Source organism: Aegilops tauschii, chromosome 5, assembly GCF_002575655.3.
Source record: "Aegilops tauschii subsp. strangulata cultivar AL8/78 chromosome 5, Aet v6.0, whole genome shotgun sequence".
Taxonomy (NCBI): Eukaryota; Viridiplantae; Streptophyta; class Magnoliopsida; order Poales; family Poaceae; genus Aegilops; species Aegilops tauschii.
The window spans coordinates 184152881-184173298 of NC_053039.3; positions in this window are offsets into that span (position 1 = coordinate 184152881).

Sequence of the window (20418 nt, forward strand, 5' to 3'; positions counted from 1 at the left end):
CTTCCTTCAGTTCTTTGGGGATTGAGGACAACTCCCAATCGGTCGACTGGCCGAACTCCATTCTTTTTGGTCTATGGAGCTGAAGCTGTTCTACCGAGTGACTTGCTTCACAACGCACCCCGAGTCGAGCTTTTTTCTGAAGATGAAGCAGAACAGGCCCGGCAAGACGCAGTTGATCTCCTAGAAGAGGAAACAGAGATGGCTTTAATCCGTTCGACCATTTATCAGCAAGACTTGCGCCGATTCCACGCCAGAAACGTGAGAGGTCGAGCGTTTCAAGAGGGAGACTTGGTTCTTCGAGTGGATCAGCAGAAACCACACAAGCTCGCCCCTGCCTGGGAAGGTCCCTTCATCGTCACCAGGGTGCTTCACAATGGGGTGTATCATCTTTACAATATCGAACATCAGAAAGAAGAGCCACGGGCTTGGAATGCGGAGCTTCTCCGCCCATTTTATACTTAAAGCGCTCACTTTGTTGAGTTGTAATAAGAAACACCTTTGTAGTTTGTTTATTAGAGACAAGAGTTTTACAGTCTTCTAAGAATGATTGTCGCTGCTTATACTTGTGTCTGAAATCCCCCAGTGGGTGACTTAGCCGCGAATCCGTTTTGCCTAAGTTAAAAAAAAATCCTACCGAGTGGTGAGCCAGCCTCCCACTCGGGGGCTTAGCTGCAGTCCAAGTACGCGCCTAAGTTTGAAAAATCCTACCGAGTGGTGAGCCAGCCTCCCACTCGGGGGCTTAGCTGCAGTCCAAGTACTCGCCTAAGTTTGAAAAATCCTACCGAGTGGAGAGCAACCCTCCCACTCGGGGGCTTAGCTGCAGTCCAATACTCGCCTAAGTTTAAAAAATCCTACCGAGTGGAGAGCAACCCTCCCACTCGGGGGCTTAGCTGCAGTCCAGTAGTCGCCTAAGTTTAAAAAATCCTACCGAGTGGTGAGCCAGCCTCCCACTCGGGGGCTTAGCTGCAGTCCAAGTAGTCGCCTAAGTTTGAAAAATCCTACCGAGTGGTGAGCCAGCCTCCCACTCGGGTGCTTAGCTGCAGTCCAAGTACTCGCCTAAGTTTGAAAAATCCTACCGAGTGGAGAGCAACCCTCCCACTCGGGGGCTTAGCTGTAGTCCAGTACTCGCCTAAGTTTAAAAAATCCTACCGAGTGGAGAGCAACCCTCCCACTCGGGGGCTTAGCTGCAGTCCAGTACTCGCCTAAGTTTAAAAAATGCTACCGAGTGGAGAGCAACCCTCCCACTCGGGGGCTTAGCTGCAGTCCAGTACTCGCCTAAGGTTAAAAAATCCTACCGAGTGCGGAGCAACCCTCCCACTCGGGGGCTTAGCTGCAGTCCGGTACTCGGCTAAGTGTAAAAAATCCTACCGAGTGGAGAGCAACCCTCCCACTCGGGGGCTTAGCTACAGTCCAGTACTCGCATAAGTTTAAAAAATGCTACCGAGTGGAGAGCAACCCTCCCACTCGGGGGCTTAGCTACAGTCCAGTACTCGCCTAAGTTTAAAAAATCCTACCGAGTGGAGAGCAACCCTCCCACTCGGGGGCTTAGCTGCAGTCCAGTACTCGCCTAAGTTTAAAAAATGCTACCGAGTGGAGAGCAACCCTCCCACTCGGGGGCTTAGCTGCAGTCCAGTACTCGCCTAAGGTTAAAAAATCCTACCGAGTGCGGAGCAACCCTCCCACTCGGGGGCTTAGCTGCAGTCCGGTACTCGGCTAAGTGTAAAAAATCCTACCGAGTGGAGAGCAACCCTCCCACTCGGGGGCTTAGCTACAGTCCAGTACTCGCATAAGTTTAAAAAATGCTACCGAGTGGAGAGCAACCCTCCCACTCGGGGGCTTAGCTACAGTCCAGTACTCGCCTAAGTTTAAGAAATCCTACCGAGTGGAGAGCAACCCTCCCACTCGGGGGCTTAGCTGTAGTCCAGTACTCGCCTAAGTGTAAAAAATCCTACCGAGTGGGGAGCAACCCTCCCACTCGGGGGTTTAGCTGCAGTCCTGTACTCGCCTAAGTTTAAAACACGCCCATATCCGCAAGGACGACGAGGTGCAGGTCGACTGCAACCTTCTCCTGCGGAGCTGCGCCACAAGTACAACATGCGCTCCATCCCGATCCGCAAGGACGACGAGGTGCAGGTTGACTGCAACCTTCTCCTGCAGAGCTGCGCCACAAGTACAACATGCACTCCATCCCGATCCGCAAGGACGATGAGGTGCAGGTCGACTGCAACCTTCTCCTGCGGAGCTGCGCCACAAGTACAACGTGCACTCCATCCCGATCCGCAAGGACGACGAGGTGCTGGTCGACTGCAACCTTCTCCTGCGGAGCTGCGCCACAAGTACAACGGGCGCTCCATCCCGATCCGCAAGGACGACGAGGTGCAGGTCGACTGCAACCTTCTCCTGCGGAGCTGCGCCACAAGTACAACGCGCGCTCCATCCCGATCCGCAAGGACGACGAGGTGCAGGTCGACTGGAACCTTCTCCTGCGGAGCTACGCCAAAAGTACAACGTGCGCTCCATCCCGATCCGCAAGGACGACGAGGTGCAGGTCGACTGCAACCTTCTCCTGCGGAGCGGCGCCACAAGTACAACGTGCGCTCCATCCCGATCCGCAAGGACGACGAGGTGCAGGTCGACTGGAACCTCCTCCCCAGAGCTGCATCTCAAGTACAAAAATGTTCCGAGTGAAGAATAAGTTCCACTCGAAGGCAAGCACAAACATATTCGGAGATAAACCAAATCCAGATAAATCCTAAAGTTCCGACCGCGGATTAAATTACTCGGGCATCAAGCCCGAAGGAGTTTAACGGTTACAAAAATCACTCGGCATCCTGAGGAAAATTTAAGGTGGAGCATAAGAGTTTGTTCACTCCGCAGGAGGAGGGCTGGCAGGCTCGACGAATTCATCCAGGTCAATTCCATCGGCGATCCGAGTGGCAGCAGCAATGAAGGTCTCCATGAAGGATTGGAAGTCATGCCTCTTGGTGTTGGCAACCTTGATCGCTGCCAGCTTCTCTTCTCGCGCTTCCTTGCAGTGAACACGAACCAAAGACAGGGCCACATCAGCGCTGCACCGGGCAGAAGACTTCTTCCATTCTTGCACTCGACCGGGAATCTCATTAAGTCGAGTCATCAGAGACTCGAGATCATTCTGGAGTGTTGCCCCTAGCCAGAGTGCTGTGTCGATCCGTGACATTGCGACCTTCAGTCGAGCAAGGTAATCAACAACACCCGCAACACGAGATTCCAATCCGAGTACATTCATGGAAGCCTCGTCTTTAACTGGAGAATGGATGGGGCCCAAGCTTGTCTCAACTCGCCCAGTTTCTTCTTCGAAGTTCCGGCAAAATTCTGCACATACAATTCAAAGATGGGTCAGTGATTGTATGTCGAGTCGACAGAAACGAGTCAGTCGGGTCAAAGAGAATACCTTCAAGCATGACGAACAACTTCTTGGCAAGACCTCCCAGATAATTCTCCAAGTCGTCCCTCCTGCGAGCAATACCTTCCATCTTCTCGTTCATATTGTTCTTGTCCTTCTTCAGGCGGGTCGCTTCCTTATTGGCTTCATCAAGAGCAGTTTTCAGCCTGGTGTTTTCTTCCTCCAATTTGCCGACTGAAGCTAGTTTCTGTTCGGCGAGTGCAGCTTTCTCGTGAGCTGCTTTCTGTGCGGCCGCAAGATCTTGGTCCTTCTTCGCCAGAGCTTGATTCATTTTCTCTGAAAAGAAACAACGTTCGGTTCAGAAAAAGTAAAATAAGATCTGGCACAAAGACGAGTCAGTCGGCGAGTTTTCTCTTACCAGCAGCTTCATCCTTGGCCTTCTACAGATTTGTCTTGGCCAGTTCCAGATCGAGATTAAGCTGAATCTGTTTTTTCTCCAATTCAGCAAAACGAACTCCGAGTTCGCAAGATTTCTATAATCAAGGGTCAGTCAATCGACAGATGAAAAGATCAATCACTTCAGAACAATAGTTCGATAAATTCAAGTTGTTTTCAGACCGTAGTCGACTGCCCACAGTCAACCACGGTCTCGGGGACTACACCCAGTGGGTGCACTTAGCGTGCCCCCACTGGTTCAGATTCCACTCGATGTGGTCCATCCAGGTTAAGTGTAAAAAAGAGAGAGAAGAAAAACTAAGACCATAGTCGACTGCCCGCAGTCGACCATAGTCTCGGGGACTACACCCAGTGGGTGCACTTAGCGTGCCCCCACTGATTCAGTTTCCACTCAACGTGGAATATCCATGCCGAGTGGAAAAATCCGATTCTCAGACCACAGTCGACTACACCCAGTGGGTGCACTCAGCGTGCCCCTACTGGTTCAAAGATTCAATCGACAACAACATAGTCAGCTCAAAGTGAGAGTTTGCTCAGTGGCAAATCAAAACACCCAGTGGGTGTACAGATGCGAAGCGCAGACAGATGAAAAGATTCTTGGAAAGAAAGTTTTCAGGTACCATATCCTACCAGAACAAGCGAAAAGAGTCAGTCAATAGCCTACTAACCTGGACGTTGCTCTGGAGAGCAGAACTAGCATCATAAGCAGCTTGGCTGGCTTCCCGCACCATCTTCATTTTCTCCATCATAATGCCCGCCTGGCGTATAGCCTCTTTTGCAGCACCCACCTGGTCCTCTGGGACGTAATGAGCAGCAAAAAGTGATGGTGGATCGGCGGGAGTCTGTGCAGCTGACGCTGAAGGCTGAGCACTCGACAGCGGTATAGCGAAGGAGACAAAAGTCCGATTGGCATCGCCGGCATCCTGAAATACCGGTTCCGCCACCGGCGTCGACTGAGGCGTCTTGCCAGCGGATGTTTTCCTGTTTCTTCTTCCCAAGGGCCTGTGTGGCTCATCCTCGTCGTCGTCGGGGAGGTCAATGACGTTGAGAGGAGCTGTAGAAAGATCAGTCGTCAAAATTTCATCCCCGATTGATTATATCGCACTTCAATCGACAAAGCTAAGACAAGATCACAAAGATTATACCTGGGTTGGAGGTGACCGCATCTTCCATGTCCTCATCCCCGTTTTTATAAGCAGAGGTCCCAGAGGTAGCGGCACTGCTAGTTTCAAGATTCATTCGGTCAAATCAAGGAAAAATGGACAGCACAAAACTTTGGGTAAAATGAAGACAGGACACTCACGCAGAGGCAACAGGGATGTCAATTTTGATTCTGTGCAGCGCTTTCTGGGTCTTCTGCACTACAACCTTGGACTGCTTCGAGGCCTTTTCAGTTGGCGCCGGAGACGACGTCCGAGGACGCTTTGATGACTGCCCTGTCTGAACGGTCGCCTTGTCGCGGGTGCTTGCCGGATCATGGGTGAGCTTGGACCGCATTTCCCTGCGGGGAGGTGAGTCGACCTCTTCTTCATCACTCGGGTCGTCGCTCTCCTCGTCCCCTTCGTCGTCAGAATGCCACTCGCCGCTTTCACCTCCGCTTGCCTCCCCTTCCGGGTCCTGCTCCTGCTCTCCATTGGGCATCGAATACATCTCAGTAAGGGCCTGGAAGAAAACAAGCAGGACAAAATCAGTCGGGAGGCAATAAACAATTGCATGATAAATCAAGGTACACTCGGTAATTTAGAATTGGACCTTGTCTGGTTCGTAGGATTGGTCGAGTGGAAGGATTCTCCTGGCCCCTCTGGGGTTATCTTTGTTGCCAGTGATACCCCTCAACCACTTCTCTACCGTGTCCTCGTCGACTTCTTCTGGATGCACCCGAGTGGAATCTTCAATGCCCGAATACATCCACATCGGATGGTCACGGTCCTGAAGTGGCTGAATACGTCGTCTGAGGAAGACTTCCAGCAGATCCATACCGGTCACGTCCTCACGGATGAGGTAGACCACTCGCTCAACTAGCACCTTCACCTCCGCTTTCTCCCCCGGGGTCACTTTTAAGGTGGAGGGCTTCTCCACGCGAGCCATGGAAAAGGGAGGAGGTCCAGTCGACTGTCCTGGAGTCGGCTGGTCTTTGAAGTAAAACCAGGTCGACTGCCATCCTCGGACTGACTCGGGAAGGATTATGGCTGGGAAAGAGCTCTTACCCCTCATTTGGATTCCAAGACCCCCACACATCTGAATTACTTTTGTTTTCTCGTCACTTGGATTGGCCTTTTTGACCGACTGGGAACAACACGTGAAAATGTGCTTGAAGAGGCCCAGTGTGGTCGACAACCCAAGAAATTTTCGCACAGAGACACGAAAGCAGCAAGATACACGATGGTGTTGGGGGAGAAGTGGTGAAGTTGTGCCCCAAAGAAGTTCAAGAAAGCTCGAAAAAAAGGGTGCGGAGGCAAAGAAATCCCGCGGTCGATGTGGGTGGCGAGGAGAACGCACTCACCCTCCTGCGGCCGAGGCTCAGTCTCATTCCCCGGGAGCCGCGCAGATCCATGGGGAATCAGTTCCTCCTCCGCCAAATCATCGATGTCGTCCTGGTGGATCATCGACCGGATCCAGTCGCCCTGGATCCAGCCGCGCGGCAGACCAGACCTCGACGAGGATCCGCCCCGGCTGGTCTTCTTCCCCTTCGCCTTTGCCGTCGTCTTCTCTTTCCCCATCGCAGCGGACAGAGCTCGAGCGGAGCGGCGGCGCTGGAGCAGGAACGGACGCGGTGGAGAAAACTGAGAGGAAGGGAGAAGAATGAGGACGCACTGTTCAAAAAACCTCAGTCCGGCGCCTTATATGAGGTTGCTTCTGAGTGACTGACCTGTAGGCCCGGGCGATCATATCAAATCCCACAACAATCGCGCACGCGATACATGGCGAAAAAGGTGGCGCAGAAATCGAGGTGACCTTGCCTTATCCGGCCCGATTACTGCGGCCTCCTCCGCCCCGCGCGCTTCCCAAAATTCGAATCCCACGAGATCCGCGGATAGCAAAACAACCTGTCAGACGAAAGATCTTCTCCATATTAACACTCGAAGTTCTTTCAGCAAAAGTTCACTCGAAAAAATCAGGAATGGACCAAGGCGACTGAAAAAGAAGTTGGCGTCATCATGCTGGTCCGTCAATCCGAACAAGACGCATCCGAAGCGCGAAAAGTGAGTCGGAAGTTTTTCCAACTCCTTCTCCACTCAAACCCTGATCCATTCGGGGGCTAATGATGAAGCTATGTACCTAGGGTAGGGTCATAGGCCTGACCTAGATACCCTTCCCAAGGACATCACCCTAAAACCAGAAGCATTCAAAGAGGAGTCATCATCCACTCGACCATGAAGCATTCCACTCGGGAGACTCGGAGTCACTCGACCACGGAGACCGTCACTCGACCGCCAGAAGATCTAAAGCCACTCTGCGCTGCAACTGTCGGACATTACACCATAGCTTTAATGATCATTATGTCTCTTTATTACTAGCGTTACCAGTAATGCCCCTCTCTTGATGTACCTTAAAACTCTTCTAACGTGGGCTAGCTGGGGTCCTGGCGCACTCTATATAAGCCACCCTCATCCACATGCACAAGGGTTCGCACCCCTGTAAACACACATACGCATAATCCAATCGACTGCCTCCGGGCTCCGAGACGTACGGCTGTTACTTCTTCTGAGAAGGGCCTGAACTCGTAAAACTCGTGTGTACAACTTCGCCATAGCTAGGATCTTGCCTCTCCATACTACCTCCCCTATTCTACTGTCAGTCTTAGTACCACGACACTACCTTGGCCAGGTAGGACGGCATAAGCCTTGTGTGCCCGTAGTTGTTGTAGCCGGCTTGTCCCCGTTTGGGACCATTTTTGTTTTGCCACGGCGTTGGCCGTTGGTGCCTTTGGTAGGCACGGGGCCACCCAGGACTTATCCCAGAGGGGAGTTTGTCGGAGTGGCTGGGAGGGTGTCATGGCAGTAGGACGGTTTTGTCGGAGCGTCGTTGGTCCACCCGAATGGGAGCACGAGGCCATGGGTTATGTGGTGTGGGTACAGTGCGCTGCCTCTGCAGAGTGTATACTAAATCTATCGGTAGCCGCGCCCGCGAATAAGGGCCCAGTCCGTAGTTGGTCACACTATGGGTCAACAGTAATAATAATAATGATGTGCTTAATAACAACCCCAGTTTGATGATGAGATAAGTTGGTTATGTAATCCGTGAATGATCACCGTTTGGTTACGAGGTAACCTGTTGAGCCCAGAGTGGTTCCGTTTGTGATCCGGGAATGATCACCGTGGTATCGAGGATACCGAGCTATTGGATATTCGTGATGTTGTGCGAGAATTGTGGGTAAAGATCAAGCTCCTTGTGGTCATTTAATGATTACTACGGTATTGTTTATACCAAGCTTGATTTGATCCTGAGATGATCGTGTGATGTCCGAGGTTGGTAAGTGATGCATGTGATGGTTTTGAGGTAACCCGAGCAGAATAAGTGGTGCATATAGTGTCATCATGTTGCATGCTAGTATCGTTAGATTCATATGTTCATACCATGCTCATAATGTTCTAGATGTATCATGTTCATGTTGTTCATGCCATGTTATCCTGATGATCTCATGATAATTCCTGTTTAACCTGTAATTGCCATGTTGTTGTTTGTCTTGAATGCTTCTGGTTATTGTGAGCTTGCAAGTACATTCAATGTACTGACCTGGCGTGTCATGCCAGTTTGCAGGTCATGCCGTGATTGCTTGATTGCTTGTCGTGGTTTCCATTCGTGCGAGCTAGGATAAGCGTTCCAGCCAGTCCCTGCGGAGTGGAGTTCACCACCGCCGTCGTTGTTCCGCTGCTAGAGTTATTCCGCTGCATCGTGTTGTTCTGCTGCTTGCATGGAGCAACAGTGGCAGGCGTAGTGTCGCCGTGCCGATGTAACCCTTGTACCCAAATAGATTGTGATAAAGAGCTGATTTGTTCTATGCTAAGCAATGCCGTATTCCAGAAGACTTCATCTCGATCTCTGGGCTGGAATACGGGGTGTTCCGGTTTTCTCTGAGCCGGGGAGCCACAGTTGTCATAAAGGTTGGACCGATATATATTCATAGAATATGTAGGAACCAATATGGGCATCCTGGTTCCACTATTGGTTATTGACCGTAGAGGCGTCTCGGTCATGTCTACATTATTCTCGAACCCATAGGGTCCGCACACTTAACATTCGTTGATGATATAATACAATATGAGTTATGTGAGTTGGTGACCGAATGTTGTTCGGAGTCCCGGAGGAGATCATAGAAATGATGAGCAGCTCCGGAATGGCCCGGAGATAAAGATTGATATATAGGACAATGATATTCGGTCACCAGAAAGGTTTCGGAAAGTACCGGGTATTTATCGGAGTGTAGGAAGGGGTTCCGGGAGGCCAGCGGTATGTGGTGGGCCATATGGGCCAAAGGGGGGAAGCACACCAACCCACAAGGAGGCTGGCGCACCCCTCCACTCCTGCCGACGCACCAAGGAAGGGAGGGAAGGAACGGGGAGGCGCCCTAAGGCAGGCAGCCTCCCTTTCCTCACCCCATGCACAGATATGGAAGGGGGCGGCCAGGGCAGGCGCGCTAGGGCAGCCGCCGGCCACTTGGGGGCGCGCCTAGGGCTGCTTCCCCTCCCCCTCCACCTATATATATGAGAGGAGGGAGAGGGGCAACACACACCACGATCCCCATGCCGTGTGCGGCTTCCCTCTCCCTCGAGTTCATCCTCGGTCGTATTTTCGTAGTGCTCGGTGAAGCCCTACGAAGATAGTAGCATCACCACTGTACCATGCCGTCGTGCTGCCGGAACTCATCTACTACTTCGTCCGTCTTGATGGATCAAGAAGGCGAGGATGTCATCGAGCTGAATATGTGCTAAACGCGTAGGTGTCATACGTTCGGTACTTGATCTGGTGGATCGTGAAGGTGTACGACTACATCAACCGCGTTGATAAATGCTTCCACTTAACGGTCTATGAGGGTATGTAGACACACTCTCCTCTCTCGTAGCTATGCATCTCCATGGATAGATCTTGCGTGTGCATAGAATTTTTTTTGTTTTCCATGCAACGTTCCCCAACAGTGACACCAAGAGCCAGGTCTATGCGTAGATGATATGTACGAGTAGAACACAAAGAAGTTGTGGGCAGTGATGTTCATACTGCTTACCACCAACGTCTTATTTTGATTCGATGGTATTGTGGGATGAAGTGGCCCGGACCAACCTTACATGTCCACGCACATGAGACAGGTTCCACCGACTTACATGCAACTTGTTTTGCATAAAGGTGGCTGGTGGGTGTCTGTTTCTCCTACTTTAGTTGAATCAAATTTGACTACGGACGGTCCTTGGAGAAGGTTAAAACAGCAAACTTGATAATCACCGTTGTGGTTTTGCGTAGTTAAGAATAGTTCTTGCTAGTTACCCATAGCAGCCATGTAAAACTTGCAACAATAAAGTAGAGGACGTCTAACTTGTTTTTGTAGGGTATGTTGTGATGTGATATGGTCAAGACGTGATGTGATATACGTTGTTGTATGAGATGATCGTGTTTTGTAATACCGACAACCGGCAGGAGCCTTAGGGTTGTCTCTTAATTATTGTATGAAATGCAAGCGCCATGTAATTGCTTTACTTTATCGCTATGCTTTAGCAATGGTTGTAGAAGCAATAATTGGCGAGACGACCCTGACGCAACGATGGAGATCAAGGTGTCGAGCCGGTGATGATGGAGATCATGTCGATGCTTTGGAGATAGAGATCAAAAGCACAAGATGATGATGGCCATATCATGTCACATATTTTGATTGCATTTGATGTTTATCCTTTATGCATCTTATTTCGCTTAGAACAACGGTAGCATTATAAGATGATCCCTTCACTTAGTTTCAACATAAAAGTGTTCTCCCTGAGTATGCACTATTGCTAAAGTTCATCGTTTTGAAGCACCTCGTGATGACCGGGTGTGAGATAGACTCTACGTTCACATACAATGGGTGTAAGCTAGTTTTACACATGCAGAATACTTGGGTCAAACTTGACGAGCCTAGCATGTACAGACATGGTCTCGGAACACTTGAGACTGAAAGGCGAACGTGAGTCATATAGTAGATATGATCAACATAGAGATGTTCACCATTGATGACTACCCCATCTCAAGTGATGATCGGACATGGGTTAGTTGATTTGAATCATGTATCACTTAGATAACTTAATCAGGATGTTAATTTAAGTGGGAGTTCATTAGTAATTTGATTAGTTGAACTTAATTTATCATGAACTTAGTCTTGATAGTATTTGCATATCTATGTTGTAGATCAATCGCTCGTGTTACCATTCCCATGTATTTTTAATGCGTTCCTAAAGAAAACTAAGTTGAAAGATGATGGTAGCAATCCTACAGACCGGGTCCATGATTTGAGGATTATCCTTATTACTGTACAGAAAAATTATGTCCTTGATTTACCACTAGGTGACAGACCTGCTGCAGGAGCTGATACAGATGTTATGAACATTTGGCAAGCTCGATTTGATGACTACTTGATAGTTTAGTGTGACATGCTTTACGACTTAGAACCGGGGCTCCAAAGATGTTTTGAACACCATGGAACATATGAGATGTTCCAAGAGATGAAATTGGTATTTCTGGCTCATGCCCGTGTTGAGAGGTATGAGACGTCTGACAAGTACTTTACCTACAAAATGCAGGAGAATAGCTCAGCTAGTGAGCATGTGCTCAGAATTTCTAGGTACTACAATCGCTTGAATCAAGTGGGAGTTAATCTTCCAGATAAGATAGTGATTGACAGAATTCTCCAAGCTCTTCGTGATGCTGAAATCGGCGGAGGTAGAAATCAAGAAAGAGCATCAAGTGTGGTTAATAAGACCACTAGTTTCAAGAAAAAGGGCAAGGGAAAGAAAGGGAACTTCAAAAGGAATGGCAAGTAAGTTTCCGCTCCCGTGAAGCCCAAAGCTAGACCCAAGCCTGAAAATGAGGGCTTCTACTGTAAAGGAAATGGTCACTGGAAGCGGAACTGCCCCAAATAATTGGCAGATAAGAAGGATGGCAAAGTAAACAAAGGTATATTTGATATACATGTTATTGATGTGTACCTTACTGGTGCTCGTAGCAGCCCTTGTGTTGGGGATATAACTACTGGGTACGAACCGCCCAAGAGGGTCGGGTTATACCACTGGCGACTTATCAATGAAGATGGCGGGTCATAACAAGCCCGTTGACGGCCCAAGACCCAGAGGCGACTTAAGGCCCAAGAGGATGAACCGCCATATGAATGACTTGTATTGTAAGGACAGTTTACTTAGTCACTGAGCCGGACACATTGTGTATGAGCCGGCCGGGACTCTGTAAGCCGCCGGGCATCAACCTGTGTACATAAAGGGACAACTCGGCGGCGAGTTAGGGGCAAGAAACAAGAGATCGAGAACTAGGTCAAGCATATTTGCTCCCTGGTAATCGAGACCCAAGCAATACAATCCAAACTGGAGTAGGCCTTTACCTTCACCGCAAGGGGCCAAACCAGTATAAACTCTCTGTGTCCTTTGTCCCGTTTAACCCCTTTAAGTTAACCTAGTTGCGATGGCTCCATGACTAAGTCCTTCCGCTAGGACATCTGCCGTGTCAAGTCCACGATAGTTAGCGCCCACCGTGGGGCCAACGCATGGTGGTTTCAATTTCTTGAAGGGTAGTTTCGAAGGGATCAAGGGATACGCTGTGGGCCGGATGACCAAGAGTCGTTGCGGCAAGCTCTACATCGACGATGCAGGCTGGGGCCCCGAGGCCGGCTCAATTGAGTACGGGTACCGGGTCCCCTTCAGCGGAATCCACTTCTTCATCGGCAAGATAGGCGAACCGGGCCCTGAGCCAGACACCTGCACCGACATCATCGAGACGGCTCAGCGTGCACGACCCGCCCGGGTTCAACCCGGCATGAAGCACGCCTTTGTTGGTTTTATCCATGGGGCGAAACTTGAGGAAGGATATGTGTCTCACGGTGAGACGGCCATCTACTCTAATGGCGAGTCGTCAACCGGTGAGACCAACTCAATGTATCAACTACAAGACGGACGGCTTGGGGGTTGTTCCGATGGCGACAGTATTCCGAACCCCTGTGAGCCGCCGAACAGGGTGGCGATCTTCATGGCCGGTACACAGCCAGCGCTTGGCTCAACAACCGATGCGGCTATGACCTCCAGCTCAACAGCTGCGGCGACGGCTGGTGCTAGTGGCTCTGCACGCCCGCCGGCTCAAGTTCTTGCGGAGTTGTTGGAGGCTTTGGCAACTCTGATGGGGGAGGTAACCCTGGACACTCAGGAATAGCATAAGGTTGATGTTGGAACGCTACGAGATGAGATAGCTCAATCCTAGGAGGAGCTGGCAGCAGAGAACGCTTGGATGGCTACGGAGCGAGCTGCTTTGGACGCTCAAGCACAACGGATTCAGGCGGATTCTTTTCGGCTCACCTTGGATCAAAATGCTTCAAACGAGATCATGAGGAGGAGGCACCAAGTCGTCTACCCCCGGTTTATGATGCGAGAAACATATTCAACACACCTGGGGCAGGGACCAGTGACTCGCCGGTGGTGAACTGGGCAGTTGAGGCGCCCGTGACCGGAACACTGGTTTAGCTGCGTATGAAGGATCCGCCTCATTTGAATACCACTCCGCCTCAGCGTGTTCCAACACCGCCGGGTCATTACTCTAACCCTTTGGATAATATGATTGATGCGGCGACACGATTGGCGGCTCTCCCAGTTGAAGGCGAGTCTCCAGCTGCGATTGAGGGACGGAGGGCTAGAGAGCCTCTTTAGACGGCGTTGGATCAACATGCAGCTTATTCATACAGCCGTGAAAGGATTCACTCAACCCCTCGTCCAAGCCGAAGTTATGCAGGCACATTGACTCACCGGCAGTTTCGAGCAGTGAACAGCATCGTAACCAGCCTCATGGGCATGACCCGGCGCGTGGTGGTGTCGATGCTCAGACTTTGGTGGATCAGGGCAGGGCATGCCGGGAGGCTGAGCTGGCGGCGCAGCTAGCGGCTCAACAACAATCTCCGGTTTATCCATCAGCTTCAGTGGAGGCAGGCGTGACCTCTAGAACCTTGGGTGTGCCATGTTTAGTGTCGGCTCTGCGTAACGAGTGTTTGCCTAAGGATTTCAAGGGTCCTCGTAAGGTGCCTAATTACATAGTAGATCAACCCCCCGAAGCTTGGATTGAGAGTTATGAGATGGCCATGGAGATGCTGGATGTTAGCGATGCTGCATGCGCTAAGTATTTCACCATGATGTTGGATGGGCCGGCTCGTACTTGGTTGAAAGGACTACCTGCTAACTCCGTTAGGTCATGGGCAGAGTTAAAAGCCCGTTTCATCCAGAATTTTAAAGACACGTGCAAGCAGCCTATGTCAATCCTGGATTTGGATTCTTGTGTCCAAGGTGAGGGTGAGTCAAGAACCCATTGGGTGGGCCGGATCTCAGCTATCATACACTCGTCGGATAGTATCAATGTCGGTTTAGCAGTCCTGATGTTGGAGAAAAAATGTCGTTTCATCCCCCTTAAGCAGAAGCTGGGGCGGCTTAAACGCCACAGCAATGACATGGGGGAGCTAATGGCAGCTCTCGTCAAATATGCCGACTCTGATAGTACCAAGGACCCCGAGTCTGATGATGAGAAGCCGGGTAAGGGAAAGAAGAGCAGCAATACGAGAGGGCAGCAGCATAACCCGGTAGGTCAAGATGGCAATGGTAAGCGCAAGGCTGACGGTAATTTAGACTTTGTGGCTAACACCAATACACTGAATAATAATCAGCGTCACAAGGGAAAACCGGCCCGGTTTGGAGGACCAAAATATAACCTTGAGGCAATGATGAATCAGCCTTGCACAAAGCATGGTATGCATGAGAATCCGGCTAATCATTTGTGGAAGGATTGCTTCATCATGAAGGAATATAGGAATTCCATTTTTTCCAGAACAATCATGGCCCGAATGGCGGTTCAGGATCCGGCTCTGACGGACCTGGCTTCAGTGGCGGCAGTTCAAACCCTGGCTTACAGGGCCAAGGTAATCAAGGTGGTTTTAATCAACAGTCTGGTCAAGGGAATCAGCAGCAGCAGTCTAGTTATCAGAGTAACCCGAAGCAGTTGAATAGTGGACAGTACCACGTTTTGACCACGAGTTTGTGTAAGCGGGATCAGAAGCTCCATAAAAGGGCAGTGAACGCAGTTGAGCCGGCCATTCCCCGTTACTTGCGATGCTCTGAACATCCTATTCTTTGGAGCCGTGAGGATCACCCGCCCTAGGTTGATAATCCGAGCCACTTAGCTCTGGTGGTGGTGCCTCAGGTTGGAGGGTACAGATTTACTAAGGTACTCATGGATGGGGGCAGCAGCATCAACATTCTTTACTATGAAACCTTTCGTCGCATGAGCTTGACTGACAATGATCATAAGCCGTCGAACACTGTTTTTCATGGCGTGGTGCTTGGTAAGTCGGCGTATCCAGTAGGCAAGATATCTTTGGAAGTGGCTTTTGGTGATGATCATGATTCCCGATCGGAGACATTGACTTTTGAGGTGGTTAAAATCAAGAGCCCTTATCATGCTCTGTTTGGGCGGCCGGCTTATGCTAAGTTCATGGCAAGGCCTTGTTATGTTTATTTGCAGCTCAAGATGCTGGGTCACAAGGGTACCATTACAGTGCATGGGAGTCGGAAGATAGCCTTGGAGTGTGAAGAAGGTGATGCTGCCTATGCTAAGTTTGTTTGTGCAATAGAGGAGTTGAAATTTTATAAAGATAATGTTGACCCGATGGATATGACATCTTTGAGGAAGCCAACCACTGAGCATGACCCCCTCTTGAAATTTAAGTCAGCTGATGACACTAAGCTAGTTGACTTTGTTCCTGGCGATTCATCCAAGCAGTTCAGTATCAGTGCTAATCTGGACCAGAAATAGGAAAGCGCGCTCATCGAGTTCATCCGTGAGAACCGGGACATCTTTGCATGGAAACCTTCAGACATGCTAGGTGTACCGAGGGTACTCGCTGAGCACACTCTCAATATTGATCCAAAGTTTAAACCAGTCAAGCAATTCCTTTGCCGTTTCAATGAAGAGAGGCGTAAGGCCATTGGTGAAGAAGTGGCCCGGCTCTTGGCGGCTGGGTTTATTGTCGAAGTTTTTCATCCTGAGTGGTTGGCTAACCCGGTGCTGGTTCTTAATAAAAATGGTACTTGGCGTATGTGTGTGGATTATACAGACTTAAATAAAGCCTGTCCGGCTGATCCTTTTGCTCTCCCCCGTGTTGATCAAATCATTGATGCTACGGCGGGTTGTGAGCGTTTGAGCTTTTTGGATGCTTATTCTGGTTATCATCAGACCAAGATGGCAGTTAAGGACCAGGAGAAGACAGCTTTGATTACTCCATTTGGAGCCTTCTGTTATGTGTCTATGCCTTTTGGGCTCAAGAGTGCCCAGGTGACTTACATACGATGTGTGCAAAATTGCCTTCATAATCAGATTGGGCGTAATGTTCATGCTTATGTGGATGATATTGTGGTGAAACCAAGGAAGAAAGAGACCTTGATATATGATTTGAAAGAGACCTTTGACAATCTTCGGGTCTACAAGATGATGCTTAACCCGGCCAAGTGTGTCTTTGGTGTACCAGCAGGCAAGCTCTTGGGCTTTCTGGTTTCTGAACGGGGTATTGAAGCTAACCCGGAGAAAATAAAGGCTATCACTTCCCTGGCTAAACCGGCGTGTATTAATGATGTTCAGCGTCTGGTGGGTCGTATTGCGGCCTTAAGCCGGTTCATAAGCCGGTTGGGTGAAAAGGCTATCCCTTTATACCAGATGATGAAGAAAACAGATCACTTTGTTTGGAGTAATGCTGCTGTTCAGGCGTTTGAGGCCTTGAAGAAACAGTTAGCTGAGCTGCTGGTTCTTGCTGCTCCCATTGATAAAGAGCCCTTGTTGTTATATGTGGCTGTCAATAGCCGAGCTTTCAGCATGGAAATTGTAGTGGAAAGGAAGGAGTCAGGCAAGGAATATCCGGTTCAGCGGCCGGTTTACTACATCAGTGAGGTTCTCATTGAGTCCAAGCAGAGGTATCCGCATTGGCAGAAGCTGGTATATGGAGTGTTCATGGCTAGTCGAAAGCTCAAGCAATATTTTTTGGGTCATCCCATCACTGTGGTTAGTTCTGCTCCTTTAGGGGATATTACTCAAAACAGAGAAGCCACTGGTCGTGTAGCCAAGTGGGCTATTGAGCTTGGACCCCGTGGTTTGAAGTATATGCCTCGCACAACCATCAAATCTCAAGCACTTGTGGATTTCATCAATGATTGGACAGAGCTACACATGCCTGAGGAGAAGCCGGATAGCACATATTGGACTGTTCACTTTGATGGGTCCAGGCAGTTGGAAGGCTCGGGGGCTGGAGTTATCTTGACTTCCCCACGAGGTGATAAATTTTGTTATGTTTTAAGGTTGACGTTCCCTTCACTACTGCAGGATGCTGCTAATGCGACACTACGATCAGAGACCCTTCGAGAAACTGTGTGTGATGCAATAATCGCAAACGGTGTTGTATGAAAACCGTCAGAAATGATGCAAAACGTTTGCGATGAATGATAGATCAAACACGGTTCAGATTTTAGTTGCGTGTGCGATGAGGGGCATACGGTTGATCTGTATGAACTGTTTGCGATGAGACAGAACAACAGAAACAGGCAGCCATATCAAGGTGTGTGCGATATACGGCATACAGTTCACTCCGATGAACCGTTTGCGATGAGTGAGGTGAACACAAACGATTCGGCGTAACAAGATGTGTGTGATACCCGGCAAACAGGTCGGTAATCAGAATTGTGTGCGATCATTATAGACAGCCCATACGGTCTTTTTTTGTGAATTGTGTGCTCGTCAGGGTACATAGTTCAATAAACCAACCTGATGTCCATAATGTAGAAGATCTCTGTCGAATACATATTACTAACCGTCTGCGATGAGATTGATAGGATAAACAGAGATATATACAGTCTGCTTAATTTAGTCCTTCTTCTTCTTGTTGTTCTTGTTGGATGGCCCCGCGACATCATCTTGGCGAGGACGCTTCTTGCCGCTGACCGTTGGCTTTTCATCGCCGCCGCCGTCATCATTGTCGTGGCTGTCATCGTCCTCCTCCTCGTCCAACCATTCCTCCTCATCCTCATCGTCGTCCTCTTCTTCGTCCTCCGATGGCTCCTCGTCCGTCTGGTTGTCGTCTGACGACTCTGGAGGCGGCGTCCCTTCCATGAACCGGATATAATCAAGGTCTGGGCTCGACGCCAGACTCATGGAAGACGAGCGGGATGATTCCGATGTTGACCTATCATCGGGCGCCAGACTGCTGGCCGAACTGTCGTCCTCGCTATCGCTTGACATGGCTGCAGAGTGTGTGCCAGTGTGTAGCGCGGCCTGCCGGGGACGATGAAGATGGTGGACACTTAAGCGGGGTATGCAGAGAAGAGGAGCTACCAATTGAAGCGGGGGTTGACGTATTATCTAACCACTGATATAATCAACCGTAATTATTTGTACCAAGTCGCTCCAAATTCCCGGGGTTGCGCAGGACTCCTATTGGCTATTTGTCTGGTTTCCTTTTTCAGGACAAAAACAACGAACGAGTTTTGGGATTATGCACCAGTACCGGTGTGAACAGAGTAGGATAGTTGGCAAGCAATACATTGAGCCCTTCTTATTGATAAAGCCAGTAATAATCAAACTAGAAAGGAAAAGAAAAAGACAAAGAGAAATATCTGCACGAATCTTTGTGTAACATCAATGGCATAATAGGACCTAGATGTGCATTACTTAGAGCACATCTAGATGTGCTTTAGCAATACTGTAAAACAAAACCCCTAATCATCATTGCAAACAGCGCATAGAACATGGCTAATGCGACAACCACAACTACACATGCTAGTTCCTTCTTGTCTCTTGCTTTCATCTGTTGCATGTGATTGATTCTTTCTTGCTTCATCGTACTGATTGTACATTCCAGATCAGCCAGTTTCTTCTTCAGCTTTACGTTATCTTCTGCGAGCTTGGTGATAACACTCTGAGCCCTGCCATGCCATTCTTCATCCAACCAGTTAACAAAGGCACAAGCCTCATATCCCTGCCAATGTTAAATAGTATTCTGGATGAGCGGTGGCATTAACTGAAGTAAAATGATGAACTTAATTAGCACTAACCTCTAAGGGGCAACTGAGAAACCGCCTGCCAATGTCGAATCCCTCCGTGCATACACGTCGAGCGGGAGTGTGCCCGTGCACACAACTCAGCTTTTGTTACTTCTCGGTGGCGCAAAACTCGGAGTCGAACTCGTGTTGCGGGAGTCTGGAGTCAAGCTCCGGATCCGGCGGCAGATCGCTTTCCTGGGGGGGGTCATTCAGGACAGATTCATCAAGGAGCCATACTTTGGACATGGTAAAAAAGATCGGGATAGATTGGAACCTGGCAGGACGATTCGGATCCATAGTACACCTGCCTTCTGATGACCTTAGGCAAGTGCTCAGCGGCGACCGCCGTCGTGGCGGTGATACGAGCAGGAGCAGCCGCACCGAAACCATCAGCACCACTCGTCCGCATTCCCCCATTGCCAGCGCCGTGCGAGGGAGTTTGGAGGCTGTGTAGGGATTTGGGGGAAATGGGGAAACTGTGGAGATAAGCTAACGGTCGGGAACTACTAATGGCACTATGGGGTTGTTTGGATAGGAGGAATATAGAGAATCGGATCTATATAAAACAGAAAAACGGTTTAACAGACTAAAAACACGTTTGGCACTCATAACTAATCCACAGATATGCAAAACTTGATTCCTATAAACCAGGAATTTTGGGTTTGTGGAAAAAGGACTAATAGTCGCTTTTCTAAAAACGCGATCTGTATATCTCTCTGGCCCGTCCTGCGATTCGTGATGCCGATGTCGGACGACAGCCGCGATAAGCTCTCACTCGTGTGCCGCACCTTGAGGACGTCCTCCTTTAGCCGTCGGCCGTCGCTTCTACCACATCGTCCGTCTTGGTCGTTGTGGCCGTGAGTTCAGCTCCTTGAGCATTCACGTACATGTGTGTGCAGCCGGCGGGTAGCTAGCTTCTACATGCACATGTACGGCCGTCGTTTTGTGCATTCTGCAGCCGGCCGATGGAATCGATCCAAAAGCTTGCTCTCAGCAGCTAGGTTATACATCCGCGTGCATGTACAGTCGTAATTTCGTGCGCTCGGCAACAGACGGATCAAATTGATCCAGTGCTTGCCTCGGCAGCTAGCTTCTACAGGCGCGTGTATGCGGCCATCCGGCGAGATCAATGGATCTGCTCTCTTGTACTTATGTACCTTGACTGATGCAACTAGAGAATGAGAAGATCGGGAGAGATTAGTAAAAGTTTGAATCGTTATCCTAACGAGGAACTGACAAACACACTTTCCAACCCAAACGTAGTCTTATATAAACTGATTC